The sequence below is a fragment of the Amblyomma americanum genome, chromosome 3 (assembly GCF_052857255.1).
Source record: "Amblyomma americanum isolate KBUSLIRL-KWMA chromosome 3, ASM5285725v1, whole genome shotgun sequence".
Classification (NCBI taxonomy): domain Eukaryota; kingdom Metazoa; phylum Arthropoda; class Arachnida; order Ixodida; family Ixodidae; genus Amblyomma; species Amblyomma americanum.
Window position 1 is genome coordinate 108,525,317 of NC_135499.1, and position 24,410 is coordinate 108,549,726.

At 50.2% G+C, this 24,410-nt stretch overlaps 3 pseudogenes; all 3 read right to left on the reverse strand.

Annotated features, from left to right (window-relative positions):
* Positions 1 to 16: 16 nt before the first annotated feature.
* Positions 17 to 1,621, reverse strand: LOC144123967 (uncharacterized; annotated as a pseudogene).
* A 5,361-nt stretch (positions 1,622 to 6,982) lies between these two features.
* LOC144123968 (uncharacterized) lies at positions 6,983 to 12,977 on the reverse strand (annotated as a pseudogene).
* Positions 12,978 to 23,092: 10,115 nt separating this feature from the next.
* On the reverse strand, positions 23,093 to 24,142 carry LOC144123969 (uncharacterized; annotated as a pseudogene).
* Between the last annotated feature and the right edge of the window lie 268 nt (positions 24,143 to 24,410).

Consider the following 24,410-nt stretch of genomic DNA (forward strand, 5'->3'; position numbering starts at 1 on the left):
ACAGCAAAAAATCTAGTCGTGAAACGTTGCACCATGCTGTCGGTTCCTTCGTTGCCGTCCACTTTCGTCTCTTGCACGGCCAATACATCTATCTCGCGCTCCGTAATAAGTCGATACACCTGAACTTGTTTTTTCCTGGTCGCCAGGCCCCTGACATTTAGCGTAGCGACTTTAAAGGCGGGCGCGGGAGCCATTTTTACTCAAAAGGAAGGACCCAACAGCATGGCGCTTACCTCCCACGTCTAGCGCGCGGCTAGACGCCACTGTTGCCACCGGTATCACCCGGCGGAAGAACATCGGCCTGCTCGAGGAGTACCTTGTCGCCGGCCCGCTTGTCATCCGAAAGGTTCGGGCGCGGCCGGAACATCGGACGCCGGGATTGAGAGGTCTTCGCAGGGGGTTCCTCGACGCCGGGCGCTACCACCTTGTCCCCTTCGGGGCTGGTCTGGTCGTGGGGACGCTTCGCCGGGGTGGTGACGGGGGGCGTGACGCTAGTTGTGCGGGCGCCGCTCTTCCCGTGGTCGTCCTCGTGCGGGTCGTTTGACTGGATGGCCTCGGGCTCTGTTGGGCTAGCCCCGTTCCCAGCTGTCACGTTATCGGCACCGATGGAGTCTGCCGTCGGCGGTTGGCTCGCTGGTTCGTCGGCCGCCTTGCTGCTATCCCCGGAGCTCACACACGTGGCAAGCGTCGAAGCCGACTTGCCCGCCTCGTCCGTGCCAGTCGCTGCTTCCTCCGCCTCGGCGACGTCCATGAGTTCCGCGGTGTCGTTCGCCTTTCCGAGACCGGTAGCCGACGCGTAGGTACGGACGCAGTCCGCGTCCGCGTGTCCATTGCGCCTGCACTGGGAACACCTGGGCACCTTTCAGTCGCGGCGAACGTGGCCCGTGCCGTGACAACGCAAGCACTGCATCGGTCCCCCGAGCACAACCACGAGGGCCAGCTCACCGGCTACTCGCAACTGGTGTGGCAAATCATCCACCTTCATTCCCGGCTTCAACTTGAGTAGCACGGTCCTGGTGGTTGAGCCTTTCTCCTTCATCCCTTGGACGCGCCTATGCTCCCGCGTCACCTCCGTCACGTTTCCGAACGCCGCGAAAGCAGCCCGGTAGTCTTCGTCAGCCACACCGTGCAGCATCCAATGCAGGCGAAGCTTTACCTGTTGATCCTCCGGGTCAAAAATGATGCACTGGCGTCCTTTCACTTGTAGCTCCTTCAACGCAGCAAGCTTTTTCGTGGCTTCAGCACTGCTGAGCGTCACCGCCCACACAGAATTTATCTGATACGCCCCCAACGCCACGACGTCGGGGAGCGCACCAGCGTTGCCGAGGGCGTCCCGAAAGTCTTCCACCCTGTAGGGCCTCGCTCGCACGTCACCGTGCAGGAACACCGTGTTAAGCACAACACGTTATGTTGGCAGAGTAGGCAGAACAATATCGTAGTCCTTATCTGCGTCGCCAGCAAGCCTGTTTCCGCGGCCAGCAAGGGCCGCTATCGCCGCTCCTCCGGAGCTCATGATCCTGCGTCCGACACGCTCGGTGGCCGGAAGTAGAATGGCTGCGCCACTCTGCTGATTTCGCTGCACAGCAACGTAGCCTATATTAGAAGGCAAATTGCTGTACATATTGAATGTTACTGTTGAAAAAGAAAGGATAGAAGAAAAAGAAGACAAAAACTACACCAGAGCGTGGTTTCGATCCACGAAGCTCTTGGTTATGGGCCCAGCACGCTTCCTTTTTTTTTAATGCCGGGCTTCGACAGAATACAACAAAAAACATACACGGGTAGACACCCAAGCTAAAAAAAGGTAGCCTACAGCCCCCAGAGGGCCAGGCCTTGTCAGTTTAAAATTCCCTGAGTTCCGTCAAAGGTTCGAGCTTTGAAAGCCACTCAGGGGGAGATGCTTGTGTTTTCAGCACCTCGATGAACTTCTGCATTGTCTCACGGAAATACAATCGCGCAGGCCGCGCATCCGGGTCACAATGAAAGCCTGCCATTCGGGAGCGTAATATGCTATGGAAGCCCGAGAGCATTACTGAATCCAACGGCATGCCATCTTCTTTTGCTTTAGGCAGGAATCGGATTCCATACGGATCCACTGGTAATTCTTTTTTGATGGACCTTTGAAGGACGTCCCAAAAATATACCCCTTCCCAACAGTGCAAAAAAACGTGGCCGATTGTTTCTGGTTGTTTACATATAAGGCAGTGGGATCCCCAAGGTATTTAAAACCCCTTTTTTTCATGGAAAGATTTTACAGACAGAGTCCCGGTGTGAAGCTTGAAGAAATTTTTTGTTCCCGGTGGTACCTGCATTTTTTTCACCCGTTTCAGGACATCTCTGCCTGGGCCTCCGGAGCATATTACCCTGTACATAGGTTCCGGAAATAAAACGTCACAAACCTCTTTGTACAAAGTTTTCCGCTGAACACCACTTAAATAATTTTTTGAAAACCTCGCCGTCAAAAACCTGACGCTAAACACAACCTCTTTAAGAAAACCAAAAATACCTCCACTCATAGTCTCTGTTCCAACAATGAAATCTGGCACAGCACGCCCGAGCCTGACTTTGCATACGGTACGTAGAATGGGGTCTCTAACGTCTCGGAGAGACAAAAATCTGTTTACTATCTGCCGTATGAACAAGTGCCCCAGACCAAGTCCCCTTACCTTGACGCTCCTGAACAAATTTGTCCGGCTGCACCTCTCCCATTTTGAGGCCCATATTAAGATAGCGAAAATACGGTGCAGCTTTTGCACATTTAACCGTCAGCAGTGGAGTACTTGCATCACGTACCAGATCTTTCTTATCAAAAACAAATTGCACACAGTTGCTCTTGCAAATACAGACAAATTAGCACTTTTCCATTTTTCAGCTTCCTCACGCGTTTCTTGAACCTGTGTTTTCCAAAAAGGCTCAGTGTCCCTGTAAAATTCGAGTGGAACACCTTGGTATTTCACGGGTGTTGTCACCCAAGAAACGGTGGCGAAAAAAGCTGGAGTTGACGGCCATTCTTCGTGCCAGAATCCCAGGCACGCGAAGTATTGCGCTTGCGCACACTGTCTTTACAATGTCGGAAAACCGTGCGTACCTTCCGGTTCTGAACTCTGGCTCGTCTATCCAACCGCTCCCGCAAGGCATCTCACTCGCCACGCTGTGCCCTGCTGCCGAATGTGTCATATCAGTGGTGGACAGCTGCTTACCTTCCACTCATCAATGCATGTTGCCTGCGGCAACATCACCAGAGAAAACAACGGATGACTACGCCGACATGATCTGTTCTGACCTACCAGCGATGCAAGCTCACGATCTTAGGTGCCTCTTATCTTTTCGCGACATCTTCGACTTTGATGCCCGTGTTTTGACTCGTACCTCTGTGGTGACGCATCGGATAAACACCGGTGATGCCGCTCCTCTCCACAGACGTCCGTACCGCGTGTCCAGCGCTGAACGCACCGTCATAAATCAAGAGGTCGATAAGATGCTCGCAAAAGACATCATCGAGCCCTCGTCAAGCCCTTGGGCTTCTCCAGTTGTCCTGGTAAAAAAGGACGGCAGCTGGCGATTCTGCGTTGATTACCGGCACCGAAACCGCATCACAAAAAAGACGTATATCCTCTCCCGAGGATCGATGATGCATTAGACTGCCTCCACGGCGCCAAATATTTCTCTTCAATTGATCTTCGATCGGGGTACTGGCAAATTGCCGTAGATGAAAAGGACCGTGAAAAGACCGCCTTCGTGACGCCTGATGGCTTATACCAATTTAAAGTCATGCCATTCGGAGTCTGTAACGCGCCGGCTACCTTTGAACGAATGATGGACTCTCTTCTTCGCGGCTTTAAGTGGTCTACCTGCCTCTGCTACCTAGGCGATGTTGTGGTTTTCTCGCCTACTTTTGCCACGCACCTCGAACGCCTCTCCAGTATTTTGACAGTGTTTCGTAACGCCGGACTCCAGCTGAACTCATCGAAATGCAAATTCGGTCGCCGCCAACTCACTATTCTCGGACACCTGGTTGATGCTTCTGGTGTACGCCCAGATCCAGTCAAAATTCAAGCCGTGAAGGAGTTACCTCTTCCTAGGTCGTCGAAAGATATGCGCAGCTGTGTAGGCTTGTGCTCATATTTTCGACGTTTTATCAAAGATTTCGCCGCCATCGCTCGCCCCCTCACAGACCTTCTTAAGAACGACATTCCCTTTATCTGGGGCCCTGCTCAAGAAAACTCATTTTCCTCCCTCGTTCATTTGCTAACTTCTCCGCCCATCTTAGCCCATTTTGACCCGTCGTCTCCCACAGAGATTCGCACCGACGCCTCCGGAAATGGGATCGGTGCCGTGCTAGCCAAACGTCAACAGGGCCAAGATCGCGTCATCGCCTATGCCAGCCGCCTACTTTCTACCGCAGAGCAAAATTACTCCATTACTGAGCGCGAGTGTCTCGCCCTTGTCTGGGCTGTCGCTAAATTCCGCCCGTACCTGTTCGGCCGCTCATTCACTGTCGTCACTGATCACCACGCTCTCTGTTGGCTGTATTCACTAAAAGATCCCACCGGTCGCCTTGGTCGGTGGGCTTTGCGTCTTCGAGTATTCATACTCTGTCGTGTACAAGTCCGGTCGTCACCACCAGGATGCTGACTGTTTATCCCGATACCCTGTGGAGCCACCTGACCTTGAAGACGCTGAGACCCTACTCTGCCTATCACCTATCACTGCTCTCACCGATATCGCCAACGAACAGCGCAACGACTCATCTTTACAACCTATCTTTGATGGCCTCCGCTCTGCAAACCGATCTCCGTCTCTGCAATTTTATGTGCTCCAGAATGGCATTTTGTATCGCCGCAACCTACGCTCCGACGGTCCTCCGCTGCTCCTCGTCATACCCCAACATCTACGTTCTTCTGTCCTTGAGGAATTGCACGATCTGCCGACAGCCGGCCACCTGGGCGTGTCCCGCACGTACGCTCGAGTGCGGCAACGCTTCTTTAGGCCTGGTCTGTATCGTTCCGTCAAGCGTTACGTTGCCGCTGGCGACCTGTGTCAACGCCGGAAAAGGCCCTCCACTTTTCCTGCCGGTCTTCTACAATCCATCGACGCACCTCCGGAACCTTTTCACCGTGTTGGCCTCGACCTTCTTGGCCCTTTTCCCACGTCCCTCTCCGGTAACAAGTGGATCACTGTCGCAACTGATTATACGACTCGGTACGCCATCACGCGTGCTTTGCCCACCAGCTGCGCTGCCGATGTTCTTCTCCAAGACGTAATTCTTCACCATGGCGCCCCTCGTCAACTGCTCACCGACCGCGGTCGTTATTTTCTGTCCAGAGTGATTGATGACATTCTTCGTTCATGTGCCATGCAGCACCACCTCGCGACAGCTTACCATCCACAAACCAACGGGCTTACGGAACGGTTCAACCGCACGCTCACCGATATGTTAGCAATGTACGTCTCACCGGACCACCGCGATTGGGACGCAGCCTTGCCTTATGTGACATTTGCGTACAACTCTTCACGGCATGACACAACAGGCTATTCCCCTTTCTACCTTTTGTTTGGTAGGCACCCCCTATTGCCTTTGGACACACTCATGCCGCCTTCTTCAGTCCCCACCACTGCTTACGCTCAGGACGCCATCGCCCAGGCCACGCTGGCTCGCCAAATAGCCCGTAGTCGGCTCCGTGCCTCTCAAGATTCCCAGAAGTCCGCCTACGACCACCGGCACCGGGCCGTCGAATATCACCCCGGATCACTCGTCCTTCTCTGGACGCCGTCGCGCAGCGTCGGTCTCTCCGAGAAGCTCCTTTCTCACTACCGTGGCCCTTACCGTGTGGTGCGCCGAGTCACCGACGTGAACCATGAAATTGCTCCCCTTGCGTCCTCGTCCTCTGGCCCCTCTACCGACGTCGTCCATGTATGCCGCCTCAAACCTTATCACGACGCTCCTACGCCACCACTCTAACGCCGAGACGGCGTTTCATCAGCCGGGGGCCTGCAGCGGGTAGACGACGACGACGACGACGACATTGAGTGAGTGAACGAGTGAACGAGGAAGAAGACGAGAACTCATCTCTGGCTGGTATGTGCCAAATTACTTGAGGAGAAGAAGAAGAATCTCTGGCTGTGTTCTGAGTGCCGCCCATAGCTGTTCATTCGTTTTTGTAAATAACTGTAAATATATTTTTTCCCGCAACAATATCGTCTGTAATGATCATATTATTTAATTTCCACACCTCCCAAGAAAACTGATTTCCTCTTTTCTTTGTCGCTATTCCACACTCCACTAAACAGTGACCAGAAAATTAAACCGGTAATACAGTGTAGCTACAGCATTTTGAAATAACGCCCGGCGACACATAAATGCGATCTAGCCGTGCATGGCTTGAGCGCTGAAAATGTGTGGGACACTACTAGCGTGGGACACTACTGCAAAAAACCTAGACGTGAAGCGTCGCACCATGTTCCCGGTCTCTTCTTCCCCGTCAATTTTTGTTTCCTTCACTGCCAGGACGTCATGCTCCGTTAAAATGCGGTATGCCTGGTTCTGCTTCTTCTTGCTTGCCTGTCCCCTGACGTTAAATGTACCGACTTTTGTGGGGGACGCAGGAGTCATTTTCATACAGAAGAAAGAGGCCGGGAACATGGTGCTTACCCTTCCCGTCTAGCGCGTGGCTAGACGACGTCCTTGACACCGGAGCCATCCGGTGCTGGTTCCAGGCCTGGCTGCCGGGGCGGTTTGTCGTGGGCTCTCCTCTCCGTTGACACATTAGGTTATGGTCGGATGGATGACCGCCTTCCTTGGGTCGTTTTTGCAGGCGGCTCCTCGACACTGGGGGCTGCCGCCTTGTCTCCTTCGGTTCCGGTCTGGGCGTGGGGTCGCTTCGTTGGGGCAGGAAAACTGGTAGTAAGGGCGCCGCTCTGGTCATGGTTCTCCTCGTTCGGAGTCGCTGGCTGGGTTTCTTGGAGCGCCGGCACGCTTACTTCAATACTCGACTCCTCCACCCATTCTTGGAGGATTCTGCCCCTTCAGGTTTCCGTCCGGCATCGCTGCTGGAGGGTCCCGAAGAGTCCGTCGCGCTTGCTTGCTTTTCGGGTCCCCTATGCCCTTTGCAGATTCCTCGGCCTCGGCTATGTCCATCAGGAGTTCCCCAGAGTAGTCTTGCGACACAGCGTCCGTAACCACCGCATAAGTGCGGACACAGTCGGTATCCGCGTGACCGTACCGCCGACATTTCGAATTGCGGGGAACTTTACATTCACGCCGCACGTGGCTCGTACCGTGGCAGCGCAGGCACTGCAGTGGACGTCCAGGCACCAAGAAAAGAGCCAACTCTCCGGCGACGCGTACCCGGTGTGGTAGGTCACCGACTTTCAGACCGGGCTTCAACTTCAGTAGGACAGTTCTTGTCGTTGAGCTCTTGTCATTGACGCCTTGGATCCGCCACCGCTCTCGCGTAACGGCGGACACTTTGCCAAATGCCGCTAATGCCGTACGGATGTTGTCGTCGGCCACACCATGAAGCATCCAGTGTAGCCGCAGCTTTACTTGCTAGTCTTCCGGGTCGACGATGAGGCTGCGGCGTCTCTTAACTTGCAGCTCATTGAAGGCGAGCAACTTTTTTGCAGCCTCCGTGCTCAGCAGGGTAACCGCCCACTCATGGTTGATTTGGTACGCCCCCAACGGACCACATCGGGGAGCGTACCGGTATCGGACAGGGCGTCGCGGAAATACTCGACCCGAAACGACCTCGCTCGCACGCCTCTGTGCAAAAAAACTGTGTCCAAAACAACACGTCCGGTGGGCGGTTTCGGCAAAATGATCTGGTATTCCCTATCGTCGTTTCCTTCAAGCCTGTTACCGCGGCCGGACTGGGCCGCTATTGCCGCTCCGCCGGAGCTCATGATCCTGCGTCCGCATCGAACGGTAGCCGGAAGTTGAATGACTGCGCCACCACTCTGCTGATTGCGCTGCACAGCAACGTAGCCTATATTAGAATGCAAATTGTAGTACAGATAGAATATTAGTTGAAAAAAAAAGGATAGAAGAAAAAGAGCAGCAGAGCGTGGTTTCGATCCATGAACCTGCGTGCTGCGCAGCACGCTTCCAATGCGCAACTCTGATTTTTTTTCTTTATTACCGACTTGGCGAATACACACAATCGCACAAAAGCCAACACTGCTATATACAAAGAGATAAAAGGACTAGTTTAGTTTTGTCTTGTGCAATGCAGTTAAAAATGCCTCATTGAGGACAGCTCGTCTAGGACCGGTTACCAATCGTGAGGTTCATTTTGTGGCTTGAAAACATCCCTGATGTACATCACACTCTCAGCAAAATACTGTCGAGCGGGACGCATAACCACATGTTCGTGTCTTACATCCATTCTTGTTTTCCACACGCTGTGCATGCACAGCAGCATCATCATGTCACACGGCACTACTTCAGGTGAAGCACATGGCAGAAAACGTATCCCAAAAGGTGTTATCGGCAAATCTTTTCTTAAAGCTCGCTGAAGAATATCCCACAGGAAAACTGCGTCGTGGCAGTCGAGAAAGATATGTTCAATAGTTTCTGGCTTTTTACAGATAATACAGTTAAAGCTCCAATGCACAAAGATACCTTTGCTTTGCAGCCATGGCTACACTATTAGAGTGCCAGTATGAAACTGAAAGAAGAAAGACTTGGCCGAAGCTCTGATTGGCATTTTTTTTAACTCATTTAAGGACATCACGTTCAAAAGCCAATTTATACACAGGACGATACACTGGTACAGGCAAGAACACATCACGTAGGTCCTTATATAACACCTTCCGCGAGACATTGGGCAAATATATTGGGCAAATACATTGGGACATTGGGCAAAAGGATGCGACAACTTCGTGCAAAAATGGACTTAACACCGTTGTGTTTGATACAGTGGACACTATATACTCAGGCAGTGAATGACATAATCGCACTTGTATTATTTTTCTTAGAAAAGGATCACTTTGATCGCGCAAGAACAAAACCCGTGAAACTACCTGTTTAAGAAATAAATGCGATAGCCCGAGACCCCCGTTCCGTACGGCATGGAATAGGTTGCATCGGCCTGTACGTTCCCATGTAGAGGCCCATACAAACGTCGCGAAAACTCGGTGCAGCTTCTGCACCGCCGCTCTTACCATGCACAACGCTTGGAAAACATAAAATATTTTAGCAACCAGAAATATATTACACACAGTGGTTCTCTAAACATGGGAAAATTGTGCCCTTCCCATTTAGCTGTGTGAGATTTAACTCGTTGTGTTTCCTCGTCCCAATATTCTTTACTTTTCCGGTAAAGCTTGAGAGGGATTTCAAAGTACTTGCCAGGGGTTATCGTCCATTGCATCTGGCAGAAAAATTCTGGAGTGTGTTCCCAGTCCCCATGCCAGAATCCTAAGCATTTTGTCCGACTTACTGCGCTACCAGTTACCCTACAGAACTCCGCGGTTTCTTTAACAACTTCACGCACACTGTCCTGGTCGGCACAAAACACTGCGATGTCGTCAGCATAGGCGAAAACCCTAACTTCCGCATCAAAGAAGGTATACCCTCGAATGTTTGGTCCCGTAAGGAGTCTCAAACAGAATGGATCCAAGTAAAGGGCGAAGAGGAGGGGCGAGAGTGACAGCCTTGTCGGGCAGAAGACAGCACTAGTATGCTTTCCCTTAAATCCCTGTTTATGACTAACTTGGCGAGACACTCTTTATACACCATTTTCTCGCCGTCAGTGATAACAGAGCCGACGTTCACATGCTCCAAGAGAGCGAACAGGTAATCGTGTCCGACCCTGTCGAATGCCTTCTGCAGATCTAATTGCAGCATAGCTACGCGATCAAGCATTGCGTCGCAACATTCCAGGACACTTCTTGCTGTGTGTATATTTGTGAAAATTGACCTCCCTTTAATGACGCATGTCTGGTGCGGACCAACGACTGACGTGATAATATTCTGTAACCGACTGGCAAGCACCTTCATGTATCTTATAGTCAACATTTGTTAGACTTATAGGACGGTAGTTTTCGACGCAGAGTAACCTAACAGGGTCCTCAGTTTTGGGTATTAATACTATATGAGAAATCCTGAAAGTCGGAGGTGTCGTATTGTGTTCTTAGCATTCAGCTATCACGCGCTGTAGGCAAGAAGCCATTTCAGCTTTAAAAAACTTGTATATGACGGCACCAAACCCGAACGGCCCCGGCGACTTACCGCACCTAATTCGTCAATGGCTGCTTCTATTTCTGACACACTTATAGGTCTCTCGAGAGTCTGCTTGACGTCATCATCCAGAACAGGCATGAGCGGAAAAAAGTCGGCTCTGAAGTTGCCAATAGCATTTAGTTTCTGGCTAAGCAACTCTCTATAATATTCGAAAAAGGCCCGCTCAACCAACGCCTTTTCACTGGTAACTTGGTTGTGATAACAAATTGTTTATCTCTTTTTTCACCGCATGCCGTTTTTCTTTGCTCAGCGCCCGTTTTGTGGGCGTTTCACCCTGCCAGAGCCTCTCGGCACGTGCCCTTATTACCGCGCCACGGTACCTCTCCTCATCAATAACTTCAAGTTTACATTTTTTTCTTTTATTTCTTGCGTGAACGATCCCGGCTTGAAGCTTTCTGCGCTTAACATATAGTTTAGTTGGTTATGGAGCTCTTTTTCTTGTCTTTGATTGTGTCTCAGTACACACGCTCTTTCTATCGCGGCGAGCTTAAGATTACATTTAAACTCTTCCTATTCATATATGAATTTTACCGATGTTCTCAGCAACAAGTCGCTGATATATTCCTTTGTTTTAGCAACAAATATTTCACCTTGCAATAACTTCTCAATGAATTTCCATAGCTCCCAGTTGAATTTTGCCCCTCTTTCCTTTCTACCAAAGGTGACCATAACCAAAGAGTGATCAGAAAAGCTTACATGTCGGATCTGATAACTGCAACAAACTGGCACCAACTCAACAGGGACATACATGCGGTCAAGTCTTGCATGAGAAACACCTTGAAAGTGCGTGAAATTTGCTTGGTCTTCTGGTTTCAGCACAATGCCAATGTCCTCTAGCCCATTTTCATTAACGATTTGCAGTAACAGTTCTGCACCAACGTCCCGTGAAGCTTGTCTAGTAGTTTTGTCTTCCGGTCTGCAGACACAATTAGTCTCCAAGCAATATAATACGCCTTTCACACGCCACGTACGATCGAATACTTTTAAAGAAAGCTTCACGTTCACGACATCTATTCGGTGCATAGACACATACAGCTCTCCGTGGCATTACAGAAAAAAGAAAATCACAGACAAGCCGCCCCGAGTCACACGTTATCACGGATTCAACTACTGCACTAGAATTACGGATCAAGATAACAGAACCCCCCGTCTTTTCCACCGCATGACAAACGCACACGTTTTATGTACCTATTACGGAAAACTTCAACCATACGTTCAGTTTGTTCTACACTTTCAATTTTCGTTTCTTGGACAGCCAGCAGATCGATATCGTTATCCAATAAAAGGCGATTTAGCTTTTGCTGTCTTCGTCTCGTTGAAAGGCCTCTCACATTCAGTGTCGCGGCCCGTAGGCTACTTTCTAGATTGGCCGCCATTGAAAGCATGTGGAAGTCGCCGAAGAAGTTACGCACGTCTAAATTACAGGAAGTCGTGTTGCAAGTCCGTAAATCTCTCGCGTTGTTCAGGAGCACGTCGCAGTAGCCGGAAGGTGACTCCAGGCAGACACTGTTCTCGGTCACCGACCGAGACACCGCTGCTGTGTTTGAAGCGTCACCCTCGCTACAGCGGAGGCGTTGCAGCCGTAGACCTCCGGTCAGGTGGCACATTAGGCTTCGGTTTGAAAGACGGCCACCGTACCTGAAGGGTCTTTAATGGGGGTTGCTCGTTGCCGTCCCCGTCTTTGATGGCTTCTCCGTTGCGGTCGTCGTGCGCCCGTTTTGCTGGCACGCTCGAATTCGGGGGCATGTCGACGTCCTCCGTTTCGCATGCGGTACTCTGCTGCGAATGGGAGGCTGGTTCTCCATCCGAGACGTCGCGTAGCTTTCCTACGTCTGTCGTCGCAGCATCGTCGGGCGTTACGTCCACCACGCCACAGTCCACATTCGGCGTTCAATCCGGCTTGGGGAGTGTCCTTCGAGGACCCTTCAATGCTACCTTCACGCGTGGCTTCCGCGGCGTCCACCTCGTCCATCAGGTGGTCTGCCATCTCATCCTATCGGGCCGGGCCTGCCACACTCGCGTATGTACGCACACACTGGGTCTCGTCGTGGCCGAAGCGACGGCAGATTCCGCTGCGCGGCACACGGCACTCTCGACGTATATGCCCAGTGCCTCAGCACCGAAGGCAGAGCGGAGCTCTACCAGGGATGTAAACGAGGTCGACATCCTCGGCGACACGTAGCTGGTGCGGAAGGTCCTCAATAGTAAGGCCTGCGTTTAACTTGAGCGTTACGGAACGCGTCGTCGACGCTTTATCGACGCAGCCGCTCACCTTCCACTTGTCTTTAGCTATATCGGTCACTTTTCCGAAGGGCGCCAACGCCGTCCGCACGTCGTCGTCGCGCACACCGTGTAGCAGCCAATACAGCTCAGCCGGACGCCCTGGTTGCTTGGATCTATGACCACACAGCGGTGCTCCTTGACTTCGAACGCCTCGGCCTGCAAAATCTTCTTTTTCCCTTTTTCGTCCATGAATGTTACCGCCCACACGTGATTCATTTGATAAGCACCTAGGGCAACTATTTCCAGCAGCAGTGACAAACGCGATAGAGCGTCTCGGAAATGTTCAACACGGAAAGGCCGCACTTGAGTGTGGCCATGCAAAAAAACTATTTGAAACTGACGAACCTGTAGGCAGATGTGGCAGAACCAACTGATAATCCCCGTTCGGCTTGTCTGTACACCTGATACCGCGGCCCGGCTGGGCAGCTGAAACCGCTCCTCGGGAGCCCATCGAAGCACGTCCGTCACGCTCGGTGGCCGGAAGACGAATCGCTGCGCAACTGTGCCGATTGCGCTGCACAGCAACTTAGCCTATATTAGAATGCAAATTGTAGTTCAGATAGAATCTTCCTGTTGGAAAAAAAAGGTCAGAACAAAAAACAAAACAAAACGATTGCAGAGCGTGGTTTCCATCCACGGACCTCTGGGTTATGGGCCTAGCGCGCTTTCACTGTGGCACTGTTTTTTTTTTCCTTTATTGCCTGTTCTGCGGCCAACAACAATACATGTTTCCACATACATAAATGAAACAGTTGAAAAGGCGCTTGCCGCTCTTTGGCGTGCGCCGGTGTCTAAAAGCGCTTCAAATTGACGAAAGCGTCTAATACCGGCGGCCAGCTTGGCTGCTCGCTGCTTGCATTACACACTTCGCATATGAAAGCCACACTTTCAATGAAGTACTCTCGAGCAGGCCTCGGGTTCAGATCGGCATGATGCACAGCCATCCTAGTGCGCCATATGCTATGGAGGCATAAGGCCATAATCATATCACATGGCACCCTCCTTCATTGTCGGTAGGGAGCAAGCGGATGCCGTACGGCGTGATTGGCAAGTCCTTTTTTATGGTGCGTTGCAGTATGTCCCATAGAAAAACCGCGTCCGAACAGTCAAGAAATATGTGGTCAATGGTCTCCGGTCTTCTACGGTGCAAATAGTTTACAGTCCACGGGGCGAAGATGCCTTTTTGCTCGAGCCACGGCTTGACCGGGAGCGTCGTAGTGTGTACTTGAAAAAAGAAGCTTTTCACAGACGGCCTAACCGGCATCCGCTTTACCCTCTTCAAAACATCCTTGTTCCCTCCATATGAATACAATGAACGATACATTGGCACTCGCATGCACACATCAACGATATCTTTGTACAGTTTCTTCCGCTTGACATTGCTCAGGTACTCTACCGAAAAACGTGCCTGAAGGAAGCGGAAGGACAAAACGACCTCCCGTAAAAATCCGCGCACACTTGGCCCGTTGGCCGGAGTAGATGAGACAACAAAAAACGGCAAATGATCACGCAGTCTGGTTTGAATTACTGTCCGCAGAAATCCATCAGTTTGGTCTCGCACAAGCAGAAACCTGGAAACCACTTGCTTCAAAACAGGTGGGCTAAACCTAGCCCTCCACTCTTCACTACGCGAAACAGATTGGTGTGACTCGTGCGCTCCCATGTTGAACGCCATATACACAGCAAACACTCGGTGCAGTTTTTGTGATTCGGCGTGCGAGTAGTCTGCGAGGTAGGCCCCCTGAGTACCCCGACACACACCACTCGGGTGTGGGAGCACGAACTGTGGGCCGGGATGGCGCGAATATAAATGATCCCAAGCCTGCCGTGATTTGGAGTGCTTCCCACCCTGGTGAGTCGTGTGTTGTTTTGCCTGTATCGTCGTCTCGCAGCCGGGCGGGCTTTGCCCCGCAGGCTGCTGAGCAAGACCTGCAGGGCGTTGCGGGGGGGTTTCCCCACGCGTTTTGCCGGGGCACCGCCCCGGTAGACGCGGTTTCCGCGCCTGCCGCTCAGGCAGACGCGGTTTTTGTTTTTTCTCCCGCCCCGGCAGACGTGGTGTCGGGTCTGGACACTGCATCGGACGCCAAGAGTGGGGATCGTCGATCGGACAAATCCCCTCCTGATCTAGAAGGATTGGATACTTCCGCCGAGCATTCAGATTTCTCTGTTTCGCATAGGAGCTCCTTGAGGGGTGATGTCCAGGCCATCAGGTCCCATCCTCGTGTTTCATCGGATCGTGTTTCTCCGGCGGCGTCCGGATCTGTTGTGTCTCCGGCTTCTGGGTCGGATTCCGAGTTTCACTCATGCGACAGTGATGTGCGTACGCGGCCCAGAGTGGGGCGCAGGGTGATTATTAGTTCTAGTGATGATACGGACATTGAACAAAAATCTGTATGTAGTGTTGGCGATGTGGTGACTGCGAAACTTGACCGAAACGTCGTTTAACTAGATGCTTCTGGCGCTAGGCGCGGGAAGCGTAGGCTTAGTGATGAACATGATGCATCTTGCCCTAGGCGCAGTGCGTGTAGGAGCGATGTTGAACGGGATGAGAGTGAACCCACTAGTGTGGCTGGGAACTGTCCAGGCCCGTCTACTGCTAGGCAGGACCCGCTTGGGAGATTAAGGAATGAGTTGCTCACCTCAGACTCGGATGATTCATCCTCCGAGATCTCACACAACACCTGCATTGACTGTAATAGGACATTCACCACTCGAGTGGGCCTGAGCATTCACCGGAAGAGGCACCACCTTGTGGCATACAACGCGGATATTGTGGTTTCCAAAACTAAGCCGCGATGGTTACCAGAAGAGAACTACCGCCTTGCGCTCCGGGAAGCCCAAATCCTGAGGCAGGCCAAACAAGATGGTGTTCACGTTTAAAACATGAATGAACGATTACATGCCATGTTCAGGGGTCGTACATTTGACAGCCGGAAATCACACAGGCACCAGGACGCTTACAAGAGTTTAGTGAAAGAGCTCCTGGCCAGAGATCTCGATCCGATAGCCGAGCCGGCCGGAGCTAACGATACAATGAACACGACACAAAATGCTTCGGGTGACTTTGTACTTTCAAAGTCCGACCGGGATTTGAACTTGGAGGAATTACGAGCATTTGTAAATAAGCCGTGTCGAGGACTTTTGGGGCAGACACCCTCTGGACAATCGCGAAATTGTTTCTGGATAATGAAAATGTCCTTGTACCATTGAACAACTATGTTCGGGAGTACTTCTTCCGGGATGAACCACCAGCTAGAACGGGAAGCCAACCCCGACGACAAATTGTTTTTCACTGTTAAAACACATAAGGTTGACAAGCCCTTTAGGTGCATAGTAAGTGAAAAAGGTACTTGGCAGCGTGAAGTAAGTGTGTTTATTCAAAAGTGTTTGAAATTGGTGGTAGTGGAAGACCCATTCTTGACTAGGAACTCGGATGATATAGTCGCCTACCTACAGGATGCTCCACCTGTAGGCTACGCCTTTTCAATTGACGTTGAAAACCTGTTCTTTTCAATACCCCACGATGCCCTGTTTTGCTCTATCAGGTCTTGTATTGAAGATAGGGGTGTAATAGCTTTTCAGAATGCCTGCGGTATAACGCTGAACAATTTTATGTCTTTACTTGAGTTTTATCTTGGTTCTACCTTTGTATCTTTTAACGATCAGGTCCTTGTTCAGCGCAAAGGAATTTGCATTGGTTCCTGTGGGCACCTGTACTGGCTGACATCTTCTTGTCCAGCATTGACTGTGATCTGGTGCGCTATTTTGACGATGAGACAACTCTGAAAATATTTAGGTACGTTGATGACTATTTAGTGTTTCCTAAAGATCGACCTGGTGCGACGCACACTGTGATTGTGGAAGAATTTTTGTCGATTTTCAGACGACATGGGAAGGGTCTGACCTTTACTCACGAGTTACCGGAACATGACAAGCTACAGTTTTTAGATATTAACCTGACTTTAACACCAGATCACGTTTGCTGTATTTACTTACCACGTGCACGGAAAGACCTGTTGCCTTTCAGGTCAGCACATTCCAAGACTGTTAAACGGGCTATCGGAACGTATTGCTTGCAGGGCGCCTTGTCGAAGTCTTGCGCTCACCTGGTGCACGAGAGCCTCAATAATCAGGTAATTAGGATGACGAAGGCTGGTTTTCCTGCTTCAATCATTGTTGCAGTGGCAGAGAAGCTTCTGCGCAAACTGAAAGATAGGATGTGCCGGGATAGTGACCGTTCTAAGGAAATGAGGCCAGTGGTTCTACCGTATATTCACAGAATTTCCCACAACTTGAAGAACGTGGCGAAACGCTACGGCGTGCCGGTAGTTTTTACCGCCCCATGCAAGTTGGCCTCATTGTGCCCTCAGGTCATGTCCGGAGGGAAGAGGAAAGCGGACTGCGAGAAGCGTCATGCCACTCGTTTTGTCAGGTGCCAGACGGGTGTCGTATACCAGATTCCCCTCACCTGTGGCAGGGTATACATCGGTCAGAGCGGCCGATGTCTGAATGAGCGCTTAAGGGAACATCAGCGTTCCATGAAATCAGGGACAGGGTCGAATTTACCCCTGCATTGTGGCGCATGCCCGGATGCTACGCGCAATAAACCTTGCCTGCCTTTGCTGACAGATACAAAAGTTTTGAGGAGGAGCCGTGACCAGGTGGCGCGTGAGTTGGCGGAGGCGTTTTGTATCAAACAGAAGGATACAGATTGCGTAAGTGACCCTTCTATAAAACTGTATCAGAATGAAGACAAGTTTTTGGTTTGCACATGTGTGTGATGTGACAGTTTGAAACTATTAAAGGAATGTCGTGTTGTCAATAAAGTTAGTCGCGAGTCTGCGCCTGTTGTGTTATCTTCTTGTCCTTGTCTTTTTGTGCGCAGTACCCCCCCCCCCCCCCCCTTGTATTTACCATGATTGGCCGACTAGCCCAACAACGTACGCTCTTAAACAAAGGAAGAGCATGAGTAGAAGACAGACTCCAGGATGAATACGCGAAGACTCAGGAGCATTTTAAGAAATGTCAATCCAGATGTGCCAGGGAAATTCTTGATGGCCCGAAGCAGTCGATTGTGAAAGATGTACCGGACTTTCTGCGTACGTGGAAGAGAGTCATGGAGTCCGAGCCACCGGCCTCCCAACTCGGATCTGTAGGGAAGGATGGGGTTAATAATAATAATAATTGGTTTTGGGGGAAAGGAAATGGCGCAGTATCTGTCTCATATATCGTTGGACACCTGAACCGCACCGTAAAGGAAGGTATAAAGGAGGGAGTGAAAGAAGAAAGGAAGAATATGTGCCGTAGTGGAGGGCTCCGGAATAATTTCGACCACCTGGGGATCTTTAACGTGCACTGACATCGCACAGCACACGGGCGCCTTAGCGTTGAAGTTTCCATTTTTCAACCCGTTACAACCGGTGAACTGAAGGCGGCATTGCCTCGACTGGACTCGGCCCCGGGACCGGATGGTTTCACTGCTCGAGAACTTCGGGGCGTGCCGGTTCCCGTGCTTAAGGTTGTTCTGACATTGTTGATGTTGGTGGGGAGACTGCCGGTATGCCTGAAAGGGGCTCGAACCATCTTATCCCCAAAAAAGCTGATGCGAGTGAGCCAGGGGATTCCCACCCAATAAGTGTAGCCCCCATATTGCTTCGACTGTTTCATAAGGTGTTGGCGACGAGATTGATGAATGCAATTCCTCTTGATCTCAAGCAACGCGCCTTTATGCCAGTTGATGGATGCGCTGAGAATGTGCACCTTTTGGCTGGTGTAATACACGAGGCGAGGCGCAGCTATGAACCACCGTATATGGCAACACTGGACAAAGCGAAAGCATTTGACCGAGTAACGACGGCAGCCATTCTGGAGGGTCTTCAGAGAAATCACTGGACGAGCCGTTCCTACGATATGTCCGTGACTTCTACGAAGGCGCTGAAACAGCCCTGACCTTTCAGGGGTCTTCGCAGTATGTCAAGCCAACCAGAGGGGTTCGGCAGGGTGACCCGTTATCCCCCATGTTCTTCAACTTGGTGTTAGATGGTTGGCTGGTGGTTTGCCCTCCGGAGGTCGGATTCAAGAGTGGCCCATTGACAGTAAATTCCATGGCATTCGCGGACGATATGATAATAATGGCATCGACCCCGGAGGGCCTGCAGGAACAACTTGATTCCTTGTACGCCTACCTGGCTCCCAGAGGATTGACCATCAACCCCGCAAAGAGCCTAACAGTACCGTACCTTCCTGATGCTAAGAGGAAAATCACCAAAGTGGATACCTCAAGACAATTCACCATTGGAGGAGACGACATACCTGTGGCGGAGGTTGACACGACCTGGCGCTTCCTGGGCTTGACATTTTCGCCCATCGGGTTGTCACCAGCAGACATCATCTCTGAGTTGAAAGGTTTGCTGGAGATGGTGAGTGCAGCGCCCCTTAAACCATAACATGACTTGCATAGCATACCAAATCTTTGCTGCAAAAAATAGATTGCAGACAGTTGATCTCGCAAATATAGAGAGGTCCCACCCTCCGAACTTCGCTGTTTTTTCCTTGATGTGTTCCGCTTAGTGCTTCCAGTATTCTGCGCTGTCTTTATAGTGCTGCAGAGGCACCTCGAGATACTTCGTTGGCGAGAGCGACCATTGCATATTTTTAAACACAGCTGGCGTGAGGCCCCATTCACCGTGCCAAATACCGACTGATTTGATCCAATTGATACCACTTCCGGTCATCTTGCAGAACTTGGTTGTCACATTTACTGCGTTGGTGACACTGGGCTTGTCCGCGAAGAAAATCACAATGCCATCCGCATATGACAAAAGCTTAACTTCGCTTGAACAAAAACTAAAACCGGTAATAGCCTTGTTCTTTATAATGCTTAAAGAAAATGGCTCGAGCAGCAAAGCAAATAATAAAAGTGACAAGGGACACCCTTGCCTAACAGACGATTTCACTTGGATTGAAGGGTTGTCTTATTTATTATAATTCTGGTAAAATTATTAGCGTAACATAGCTCTATCCTCTCGAAAAGTATCTTGCCGATGTTGATGTGTTTCAAGACACTAAAAGGGACTTTGTGGGCGACTTTGTCTAAAGCTCTTTCTAAATCCAACTCAACCATTGCTACCTTTTCACAGTACGAATGACAGCACTCTAGAACAATTCCTGTCACGTGTATGTTATTCGGATAGAACGTCCTCTAATGCCACATGTTTGGTGCGGCCCCACTAGCTGTTGTACTACCCGTTGCAGTCTTTTACATAATACTTTCGCAAAAAACTTATAATATGTGTTAGCCAGCGTTACCGGTCGGTACGCACGCACCGACAACAGTGCAAAAGGGTCATCAGATTTGGTAATCAGCACCACATGCCTATGTCCAAAAGACGGAGGCAATTATTTTGTGTTCTATGCTTCCTCTATCACACAATGCAGGACCATTGCCACCTTATCTTTAAAAGCTATATAAAATTTTGAACCGAACCCGTCCGGTCCTGGTGCTTTTCCGGTGCTTAAGTCATCAATAACACTTTCTATTTCTGTTATGGTAATTGGTGCCTCTAAGCTTTCTTTCACTTCTTCTAGCTTTGGCATGAGCTTTAAGAACTCTGTTTCATATCCGTTTACGAGTTCTGGTTCCCGGCCAAACCGTTCGCAGCAATAACCTAGGAAAGCGCACTTAATCGATTCGCTGTCTCGCACAACTGTCTCTGAACGTTATCGCTCTTATTTCGTTGCGTGCAGCATAGCTCCTTTCGTCTGACATGGATCGTCGAGTAGGGGCTTCCCCCATGTACAATCTTTCAGCACGCGCCCGTATTTCTGCTCCTCGGTATCTTTCTACATCGATTACCCCAAGTTCGCTCTTCACTTCTTTTATTTCTTTATCGAACCGACCAGGTGACGAAGCTTCTTCGTTCAAATAGCAGTCCAACTTTTTTCAGTTCATTTTCTTCTTTCCTCTTATCTTGCTCCGTACGCTGGCTCTTTCAATGGCAGTTATTTTCACTTCTTGTTTGAATAGTTCCCACGCATCAGTTCAGGTTTGCGTCTTGCATGCAAGCACGTCGTTCATTTTGTCTTGCATTTTCTTTATAAAATAATCATCATCAAGAATCTTAACATTGAACTTCCACAGATCCCAATTGAATTTAGGTGGCTTTTTCGGACCCAACGTCAGAGTGACCAAACTGTGTTCACTAAAGGAAACATTTTTAACATCATAATTGGTACACGCTGGAACCAGTGTTGCCGAAACGTAAATTCAGTCTAATCTGGCGAGGCTGCCTCGTGGCTGATTGGTAAAGTAATGCGACGTTGGATTAGACAAAGTAATCCACATCTGCTAGTGCTCTGTCTTCTACACACTCGCTCAGAAACACTGAACTCGCGTCTCGAACCGGTGCCTGTCTCGCTCGATCATCTGATCTGCACATACAATTAAAATCCCCAAACATGACAATGATCCTTTCATCACTGTTTAGATGTCGATCAACACTTTCAAAAAACATTCTTCGTTCACTTTCACTATTTGGAGCATATAAACAAATAGCTCGGAACGTAGTCACACACAATGAGGCGGCCACTGTCACTAGCGTAAACACTCTCTATGAACACTTCAAGGGAATTTTTACAAAATAAAGCACACCCACCCGCTGTGCCAATAGCGTGAAAAATGTACAAATTATACAGCGCTCTGAAAGGCTCCACCATGCGGTTCGTTGCCTCTTCACTTTCAACTTTCGTTTCTTGAACGGTAATTAAATCTAAGTCATGTTCTATAAAAAGCCGGCTAAGTTGGTACTGTTTCTTACGATTAGACAAGCCGCGCACGTTGAGCGTGCCCACGTGTAAACTTGTTTCTAGGTTGACTGCCATTTTTCCTTAAAGAAGCACCCGAACCGCACAGTATCACCTTCACCATAGGAATCTATTATCAATATAGCATTTCCAACAACCTGGACAGTCGCTTGCGCCCTTCGGCTGATTGAGGCGGCGCTTCTTATGTCCCTGCAATAAAGTGTCTCTACCTTAGCCATTGTCGCTCGCCGGCGGGTTCAACACACTCACTTGGCGTCGGGTCACGTCGGCGGCAGCGCCGACGGCTTCCGCTCGGGCGGAATTTTGGTGGCCGGCTTCAATGTTGATCTTCGGGTGGGCGTAGTTTTCACAGGCGGCTCCCCGCCGACTTCTTTGCTTGTGTCGTGCGTCTCGTTGCCGCTATCGTCGTGAAGTCGATTCGCCGCGGTAGCTCCGACGCTCGACATCACAACGTCTTCAGTTGCCTGTTGCGTAGCGGTCGCAGTGTGAGAGGCGTTAGTCATCTTTTCGGGCTAGTCGTCGGCGGATGTTGTAGCGCTACCCGGCTTACCCTCCTCTGTTGGTGCGTTGTGTGCCTCTTCATCCGCAGCAGGAAGCGGGCTAATGGCGTCTTGAGCTTGTGGTTCAGTCGCACCACCAGCTGCATCTTCTGCGTCGGCCTGATCCATGAGGTGCTCAGCTTGGACTTCAATGCTTGTGCCGAGTCCTGTTATATTGGCGTAGGTTCGAGTACAATTGCTCTCATCGTGGCCATAGCGCTTGCACACGGTGCAGCGCAGCACATTGCACTCTCACCTGATGCGGCCTCGACTGTTACACCTTAGGCATAACGGCGCGCGACCTGGTACGACCAGTAGGGCAGTACTTCCGGCAATACGTACTTGATGTGCCACATCCTCGATAGTCAGTCCGGGCTTCAGTTTAAGGCCGACTGTGCGGGTTGGAAGAGCCCTTGTCAGCGGTGCCTTGAACGCGCCAGCATTCCCGAGACAGGTCCGTCACTTTCCCGTACGGGGCCAGCGCAGAACGAACATCTTCGTCTGGAGCGTTATGCAGCACCCAATACAGCTTCAACCGCACATCCTGGTTGTTCGGGTCTATTACAAGGCATCATTTGTCCTTAACTTTCTCTCCGCCAACTTCCAGAATTTTCTTCGTCGCTTCTGGGCTACTGAAGGTGACGGCCCACACGTGGTTCATTGGAAACGCCCCCAGAGCTAGCACTTCGAGGAGCATCCCCAGGCGAACCAACCTGTCGCGAAAGTCATCAACACGAAAGGCCTGGCTTTCAAATCACCGTGAAGAAAGACGGTATTCAAAAGGGACGCACCTCTTGGAAATTGCAGCAGCACAACTTGATAACCCTGGGAATCTTGAGCAAAAAACCTGTTTCTGCGGCCCTGCTGGGCCGCTGACACCGCGCCAACGGAGCTCATGATAACGCGTCCGTTCGCTAGCGCGGCCGGAAGCAGAATCCGACTGCGCCACTCTGCTGATTGCACTGCAAAGCAACGTAGCCTATATTAGAATACAATTTGTAGCACAGATTGAATCTTACTGTTGAAAAAAAAGAATAGCAGAAAAAACACCAGCAGAGCTTGGTTTCGATCGATGGACCTCTGGGTTACGGGCCCAACACGCTTCCATTGCGCAAATCTGCTTTTTTTCTTATTGCCGACTAGGCACGAAAAACAAATACAACACATTAAAAGGTGCTATCTTAACAAAGACAGCACTCGTAGGTTAAAACCGTTTCAGGGCAACAAGTTCATTCAGCAGAGAGTACCATTCTGGTTTGGCAACTTTTTCCTTATACACATCTCTCAGGTAAGCAATACTCTCAACAAAGTACTCTCTAGCGGGTCGCATATTTTCATCTGCATGATGGACACCCATTCGTGTCTTCCATACACTATGCAGTACCACCAGCATGAACAAATCATACGGTGCACCGTCTTCGTTATAAACTGGCAAAAAACGGATGTCATACGGCGTTATTGGAAGGTCTTTCCTTAGCGTCCTTTGTAGGATGTCCCAAAGAAAGACTGCATCGCAGAAGTCCAAGAATATATATTGTACAGTTTCTGCCTTGCGGCATATTAAACAGTTTGTGCCCTATGGGACATATATACCCTTCTCTTCCAACCATGGCTTCACGGGCAGTGTGCCACTATGTAAGTGGAAAAAGGAAGTTTTCACCGATGGCCGCACGGCCATCTTCTTCACACTTTTAAGAACATCACCACCCTTACTATTACCATTCAGTATGCGATAAATTGGCACTTGTAACATCAAATCTGACAGGTCAGTATAGAACAGCCTACGTTTTACGCCACTAAAGTACTGCATCGAGAAACGCACTTGCAATATTTGAAAAGCTCCAACCACTTCACGCAAATACCGCTGCACACCTCGACGATGAAACCATTGCGTACAAACCAGAAATTCGGGTAAAAAGTTTTGCAGCCGCACTTGTATCACTGCCCTCAAAAAGGGATCCTTTTGGTTTTGCAGGAAAACGTATCTCGAGACAAGTTGACTTAAAAACAAGTGTACAAGACCCAAACCACCATTCTGCTCTGAGCGAAACAAGTTTGTCCGGCTCGTGCGCTCCCATGTTGATCCCTACACAAACACAGCTAACACTCTGTGCAGGTTCTAAACATACATTCTTGTCATGAATATCGCCTGCAGCACGTACCATACTTTCGCGACAAGGAAAAGGTTACACACCGTTGCGCGAGCAAAATGGAAAAATCCCTGCCCCCCATTTAGTTGTTTTCGAACGGACATGCTCAGTTTCCTCTCGTCAATACTGTGTAGTGTCCTTGTAGTAATGAATTGGTACGCCCAGATACTTTGTAGGCACGTCTGACCACTGAACACTTTGAAATACGGAAGAAGAGTCTTTCTACTCCTCCTGCCAGAAACCCAGGCATTTGTTCCAGTTTATAACACTGCCGGTACATATGCAGTATGCTGTGGCATTGTTCAGGGCCTCCTGGACACTTTCTTTGTCCTTGCAAATAACAGCAATATCATCAGCATACGAAAGCACCTT